The 7,345-nt window shown below is 40.1% G+C and overlaps 1 pseudogene; it reads right to left on the bottom strand.

The window, feature by feature from the left end:
- Positions 1-1,306: 1,306 nt before the first annotated feature.
- Positions 1,307-1,674, bottom strand: LOC112607581 (annotated as a pseudogene).
- Between the last annotated feature and the right edge of the window lie 5,671 nt (positions 1,675-7,345).

Raw genomic sequence — 7,345 nt, 5'->3', positions numbered from 1 at the left:
TTGTGTCCGCCCAAAATTCCTGTGTTAAAACCTAATTACCAGTGTGGTAGCAGGAGGTGGGGCCTTTGGGAGGTGATTAGGTCGTGAGAGCATCTCATGCAAGGGATTGGAGCCTTATTATAAAAGAGGCCTTGGAGAGATCCCCTTCTACCATGTCAAGACACAGCAAGAAGGTGCCATCTATGAACCAGAAAGTGGGCCCTCACCCAACAGCAAATCTATTGATGCCTTGATCTTTGACTTCCCAACTTCCAGAGGTATGAGAAATAAGTGTCTGTTGTTTATAAGTCACCCAATTTATGGGGTTTTGTTATGACAGTGTGAAGGGAATAAGACAGACCCAAACGAGGGGCTGTTTGGAAGCCCTTGAGTCACGTATGAGAAACCCAGGGCTTTGTGGATGAGATTTAAAACTGCTGTTCTGGGTGATCTCTTGGGTCTTTTTCAGAATTAATAGCATGGGATTACAGAACATGGTGGTCTGCATTGTCCTCTAACTGTCCTCCAGTGGTCGTTTCTTGGTTATTTCCAAATCTTCCAGCCTTGGGGAAGCATCCTTCATTATGTGTTTCTATATTTTTTTAATTGTCAAATGAACTGGCTCGAGCTTCTACCTGTAAGCTTCTCACCACGCTTTCCATCCATATCTGAGGATTCTTAAGGGGTGTCCATATCTCGCAGTCATATGTTGCTCCAGTTTTCTGCTTCTGCTAACCACACATTTCCTCTTTTGCAGTTGTCTCTTTCTTCTGCCCATATCAGCTCAACATAAACAGCAGCTGCCTTTGGTTCTTTTCCAAGAACCACTCACATATGGCTGCATGAGCCTTGCTTTTGCTGAAGGTTGGCAATAATGGAGGGTTGGGGGGGTCATGGCACCTTATGCACGGCAAATAATTCAAAATTGGATTTTAGCCATCCCTGTTTTACATAGTCTCACAGCCATAGCTAGTACTGAAAATTTCTTTCAAGGTCATGCCCTCTGGGGCTTTATTCACCACGGCCTTCTGAAACCCTCCATGACCCCACACAAGGCACAGCCCCAGCAGCTTGGAGCTCAGCCACCTGCAGTCTCTGGTGGGTGGTGAGGGGGAGCAGGGAGTGTCAGATTTGGGGCCTGTTTTCTGGGTTTTCATTTCTGAGCAAACCCATATTAGGGGAAGGGGCTGGATTAACCAGCCGCCCCTCTGCTTTCAGGGTCCAGACAAGGCAGTCGCTGGGCAAGCACTTTTGCTCTGGGGCGCTCCCGTGGCTTCGGAGGGTTTGGCCTCAGAAGCAGGTAGGGGGTGTTACTGGGCTGCATTTCCTACTGGCCACCGTCCCTCTTCCGCTGGTCCTGCCTCTGCTCCCGCTTGGCTTGTTCTCACAAGGGCAGGTCCATTCCCTCCACACAGTTCAGCACCAGTGCCTTTAACATGGAGCCTCTGTGCTGCTGGTCCTGCAGCCCCCCGAGGACGATGTACAGGGAGCCCACCTGGGCTTGGAAGGGCTTCACCAACTTGGTACAGACAAGAACCTGGTACCGATCAGATCCATGCTGAGCCATCAGTGTCACTCCGGACTCATCATGTCGTAGAGGTACAACCTGTCAAATGTTCTCAGTGTGACCCCACCAGGAACTTGGCTTGCACTGACCTCCCAGTGGAGGGAATAGGTCCCGGGTTTGGGCAGCATCACTTGCTCCTTCTCTGCCCCCTCCATCTGGGTTGCTGTTGGTCACGTGCCAGGGGGAAAATTTCTTTATGGAAAAGACTGCCTTTCAGGGTGCTGGGTTCCCTCACTGTCTGTACTTTCTTAGATCTCTCCTTCCTTCTGAGGCCATTCACTTCTCAGCTTTCTGTGCATGTCCCAATTCTCGTTTTTTAAAGTAATAAAAAGGCATTTATTCTTCTCATTCTTCTACTGTTTTCTTCTAGACTACCACCATTGTTCTATCCAAATGGCTCATCAAAGTTTTTTGCTCGACAAAAGACAGTTCTGTTCTTACAAGAAATTCTGCCAAGATCCTTTAAAATAATATTGTCCCTCCTTTCTAATGGTTGGTCATGGAACTATTAATACATGAGGTGTTTCTTGATTTAGCTATAAAGCAGGTGTTTTCTTCCAAGCCTTAATTAAGAGAAATAAGATACCTTTAATTCGAAGATGGATAATTTGGATATTTGTGATTGTTCTGGAATTTTAAACTTTTATTACCTTTACACAAAAAGGAGAAAAAAAAAACAGTAAAGAACACCCATATTCTCTTCACCTGTTGAACAACTTTCATCTCATGGAAAATCCTGTTTTATTTAACTCCCTGCTACTACTTGCAGATGGATCATTTTGAAGCAAATCCAGGACATTGAATCATTTTATTCATAATTTTAGTATGTATCTAAAAGGTAAGGACTCTCTTAAGACAACGTAATCATGTTACCATTGTCGTAAGATTAATAATAATTCCTTAATATCATCAAACAGCTAATTGGTGGTCAAATTCCCCAGATAGGCTAGAAATCTTTTTTTTAAACAATTGTTCAAATCGAGATTAGAATAAAGTTTGCCTATTGCAATTGGTTGATATGTCTCTCAATTCTCTTTTAATTTATAGGCTCTTTCTTCCTCGCTCATTTTTTTTTTTTTTTTTGCAATTTGTTAGTTGACAAACTTGGGTCATTGGTCCTGTAGAATTTTCACATTCTTGATTTTGCATCCTCAAACTGTCATTTAGTGAGATTCTTGTTCCCCTACATATCTATTAGAAACTGAGTGATCCATAAGCTTCTCTGTATAAGTGGTGGTATCTACTTTCAGAAGGAGACATATATCTGGTTATCTCTCTTTTGGTGATGTTAGGAGCCATTAATGATCATTTTCTGCGTTCATTATTTTACCAGAGTTTGCAAAACTGATGATAATACAATTCAGTAATTCTTTCCTGATTTATAAACTGGAATACTTCTGTAAAGAAATATACTATTCCTCACTAACTATTTGCTTATCCTCAAGTATAGTTGGTATAGGAGAGGCAAAGTATTGCTTGATGCTTTCTTTTGATTCATCAGTTTTTGGAATATTAACTTAATTCCCTAACACTCTCCAAAGGTAGCCAGTGAGTATTTATTTTAGAATCATAATGGTCTAATGCATTTAAACACATACAATGTGTTTTAATCCATTGCAGTTATTATTATTACTTTTTGACACAGGATCTCACTGTGTTGCCCAGACTGGAGTCAAGCGATCCTCTTGCTTCGACTTCCTGAGGAGCTAGGTTATTTAAAAACTTTTTTTTTTTTTTTTTTTTTTTTGAGATGGAGTCTTGGTCTGCTGCCCAGGCTGGAGTGCAGTGGTGATCTCGGCTCACTGCAAGCTCCGCCTCCTGGGTTCACGCCATTCTCCTGCCTCAGCCTCCCGAGTACCTGGGACTACAGGCACCCACCACCACGCCTGGCTAACTTTTTTGTATTTTTAGTAGAGACGGGGTTTCACCGTGTTAGCCAGGATGGTCTTGATCTCCTGACCTTGTGATCCGCCTGCCTCAGCTTCCCAAAGTGCTGGGATTACAGGCGTGAGCCACCGCGCCTGGCTAAAAGCTTTTTTAGAGATGGGATCTTACTGTGTCATTCAGGCTGGTCTCAAACTCTTGGCCTCAAGTGATCCTCCCACCTTGGCCTCCCAGAGGGCTGGAATTACAGGTGTGAGTCACCATGTTCAGCCCATTGCAGTGATGATTAATATTAAATGTTCACATTGTTCTATCTTTGCCACTGTAATGCTTTTCAAATTGGCTCCTGGACCATTTTGACAATTACAATAGCATGTCATAGTTTTCTTGCTTTCTAGTTTGGCAAAATGTTCCAGGTTCATCTAGAATGGGCCATTTCTTCAAATATAGCTGGTTCCTTTTGGTGGGAAAAGGTATTTAGAAACCACAATCTGAGTGTTAGAGTCCTTATTGCTACTAGAATGCTGATTATTTCTAAGCCTTTTCAATGGACACAGCTAGGAAATGCATTTGTGTATTTTTTAATGAGAAAATACATCTTAAGTTTATACTGGTATTTCAAATTGATATTTAGAATCACCAAGTTTTTATTTAACTTGAAAATTTCTTGTTTCTCTTTGCTGAAAATCTTGTATCCTAATGATGTATGTATCACTGGGAAATATATATATATATATATATATATTTTAAATTTTTAGCCTATATAAATTTTTATGAGTACATAGTAGGTGTATATATACAGTTTTTTGAGACAGACCTTGCTGTGTCACCCAAGCTGGAGTATAGTGGTGCAGTCTCAGCTCACTGCAACCTCCATCTCTTGGGTTCAAGTGATTCTTCTGCCTCAGCCTCCCCAGTAGCTGGGACTACAGGTGCACGCCACCACGCCTGGCTAATTTTTGTAGAGACAGGGTTTCATCATGTTGGCCAGGCTGGTCTTGAACTCCTGGCCTCAAGTGACCCACCCGCCTTGGACTCCCAAAGTGCTGGAGTTATAGGCGTGAGCCACCGTGCCTAGCTGTAAGTGTATATATTTATGGGATATATGAGATGTTTTGATACAGGCATGCAATGTGGAATATGCACATCATGGAGAATGGGTATCCATCCCCTCAAGCATTTATCCCCTAATGCTATTAACATGATTATTTCTTAGTTTGATCTTATAAATAATATTTTCAGAATATTAAATTTAATATGATTACAAACAATGTAATGACTTGTGTTCATTTGGGCTGTTACACTAAAATACCATCAACTGGGTAGCTTATAAGCAACAGAAATTTATTGATCACAGTTTTGGAAGCTGGCAAGTCAAGGCACTGGCAGACTTGATGTCTGGTGAGGGCCCACTTCTTGGTTTATAGACTGTGCTTCTCATTGTGTTCTTATATGGTGGAAGGGGTAAAGAAACTCCCTTGGGCCTCTTTTGTAAGAACACTAATCCCATTCACTAGGGTGGAGCCCTGATCATTTCCTAAGGTCCATCCTTTTAATACCATCACATTGAAGTTTAGATTTCAACACATGAGTTTTGGGAGACACAAACATTCAGACTCTAGAATTACTAAAAATAGTTTCCAAGAAGTTCTTTTTGTCCTTCAGGTATATTCATCTAAGAACGTGCTGTCTGATTTTCATGCTTTAAAATCACTTGAAATAATTTTTCTCTTTATGTTAATGTTACCACTTTAGTACAAAATCTAGGTTAATTTATTTTATCTTTAAGTTTTTAGAAATTTTTTGCTTAAAATTTATTTTGTACTCTTATAAAATACATATAGCATTCCAAAATCAAATAAGTCCAGCATCTACTTCATCCCCTTTACCCTGTCCGTACCCTACCTCTCCACATTGCTTTGTTTTTAGAGGTGTGTGTGCATGCACGTGTGTGTATTTATATTCTCTTTCTTCCTTGGATAAATGACATCATTGCATGCATACTTTTCTCCATTTTGCTTTTCTCATTTAACAGTGTTTTCGGAGACATCTGCATAGTGATATAGAAAGATACTCTTTATTCATTTTTACAGCTGCACAGTATTACATCATATTACATTGTATGAATGTATTTATATTTAGCTAGTTTCCTATTTATGGATATTTGGATTGTTTTCTTTTTTTTGCTATTACCGATTGTACTGCAATAGCTATATAAATACGATTTTTAATATTTTCTGATTAACAATAATGAAGCTAGTATATTGTTTGAATGTATTTCTGGAAGTAGGTTTGCTCGGTTAAAGGGTAAATATATAGGAAATCCGGATGGACATTTCTAATGGTTCTCCAATGGAGTTGTGTCATTTTGCATTTCTACCAGTATGGGTAAAAAATAGTATCTCAGTGTAATTTTAATTTGAATGTAAAAGAAGTTTGAAGAAATCCAGAAGCTTTTACAGTTGTGAGAATTAAGGACCGTCTATCTAGAAAGTCTTCAAAAGTTCACTGTCTAGAGTTGAGCCGTTTCTTGTTTATGAGGAGTGGACATCCAGGTTTCCTATCCTGGCTTTCTTCCACCTGCTCACCACAGGTACAGGTGAACAGTACAGGCACGCCACAGAGGTCTTTCTGTATCACCTCTGAGCCAGGACTGGTGGTTTAAACATATTTTTTTCTTAGTTTTATTGTACATTGAGATTTTTCTATAGATAGACCATTCTGTTAAATGCTTTTGCCTGCGGACTTGATTTTGTTAGATGTTTTCAATGATAAAATTTAGATTGATTTGGGATTTGAAAACCTGACATATCTATGTGTTTACCTATCCATCTGTCTATCCATTTATCCACCCTAGCTATAGCCACAATGAATTGAGGTGGCCTATACACTATGAGTGAAACAAGATTTTTAAAAGGAAATATCAGGGTAAAAGTTTAAAAATGTGGTAAAGGGGTAGAAAAATAGGGAGAAAAATAAATCATGAAGTTCTAAACTGAAAAAGCCATGAATATAAGCTGTGATTTTCAACATGTAGGCTCACAGTAAAACACAGTACATTATGTAACTCTCATTGTATAATGGTAACAATTGTACCAGCTCATTAGAGAAGAGGTACAGTACTTTTTTTTTTTTTTTTTTTTTTTTTTTTGAGACGGAGTCTCCCTTTGTTGCCCAGGTTAGAGTACAGTGGAGCAATCTTGGCTCACTGCAACCTCCGCCTCCTGGGTTCACGCCATTCTCCTGCCTCAGCCTCCCATGTAGCTGGGACTACAGGTGCCTGCCACCACGCCCGGCTAATTTTTTGTTGTTTTAGTAGAGATGGAGTTTCACCGTGTTAGCCAGGATGGTCTCGATCTCCTGACCTCGTGATCCGCCCGCCTCAGCCTCCCAAAGAGGTATAGTATTGAAGAAAAGTTAAGGCTGGGTGCAGTGGCTCATGCCTATACTCCTAGCACTTTGGGAGGCCAATGCAGGAGGATTGCTTGAGCCCAGGAGTTCAAGAACAGCCTGGGCAACATACTGAGATTTTGTCTCTATTAAAAATAAAAAAAATTAACCGAGTGTGGTGGTATATGCCTGTAGTCCTAGCTAATCAAGAGGCTGAGGTGGAAGAATCACTTGAGCCCAGGAAGTCAAGGCTGCAGTGAGCTATGACCATGCCACTGCATTCCAGCCTGGTGACAGAGTGAAAACCTGTTTCAAAAAAACAAAAAAAGAAAACAAAAAACCACAAAAAGTTTGGTTGGAAGTTCTGTTTCTAAACCATGGCTAACAAGCTTGTTACAGTCAATCTTCATATACATACATACATGTTACATACATATGCATATATATGTTTGTGTGTGTATTCATCTGTTTGAAGTTTTAAAATATTGTAAGGCTACAAAAAAAAAAAAATCCACAGAACAAAAA

Source organism: Theropithecus gelada, chromosome 15, assembly GCF_003255815.1.
Source record: "Theropithecus gelada isolate Dixy chromosome 15, Tgel_1.0, whole genome shotgun sequence".
NCBI lineage: Eukaryota > Metazoa > Chordata > Mammalia > Primates > Cercopithecidae > Theropithecus > Theropithecus gelada.
This window is presented reverse-complemented; position numbering and strand designations above follow the sequence as displayed.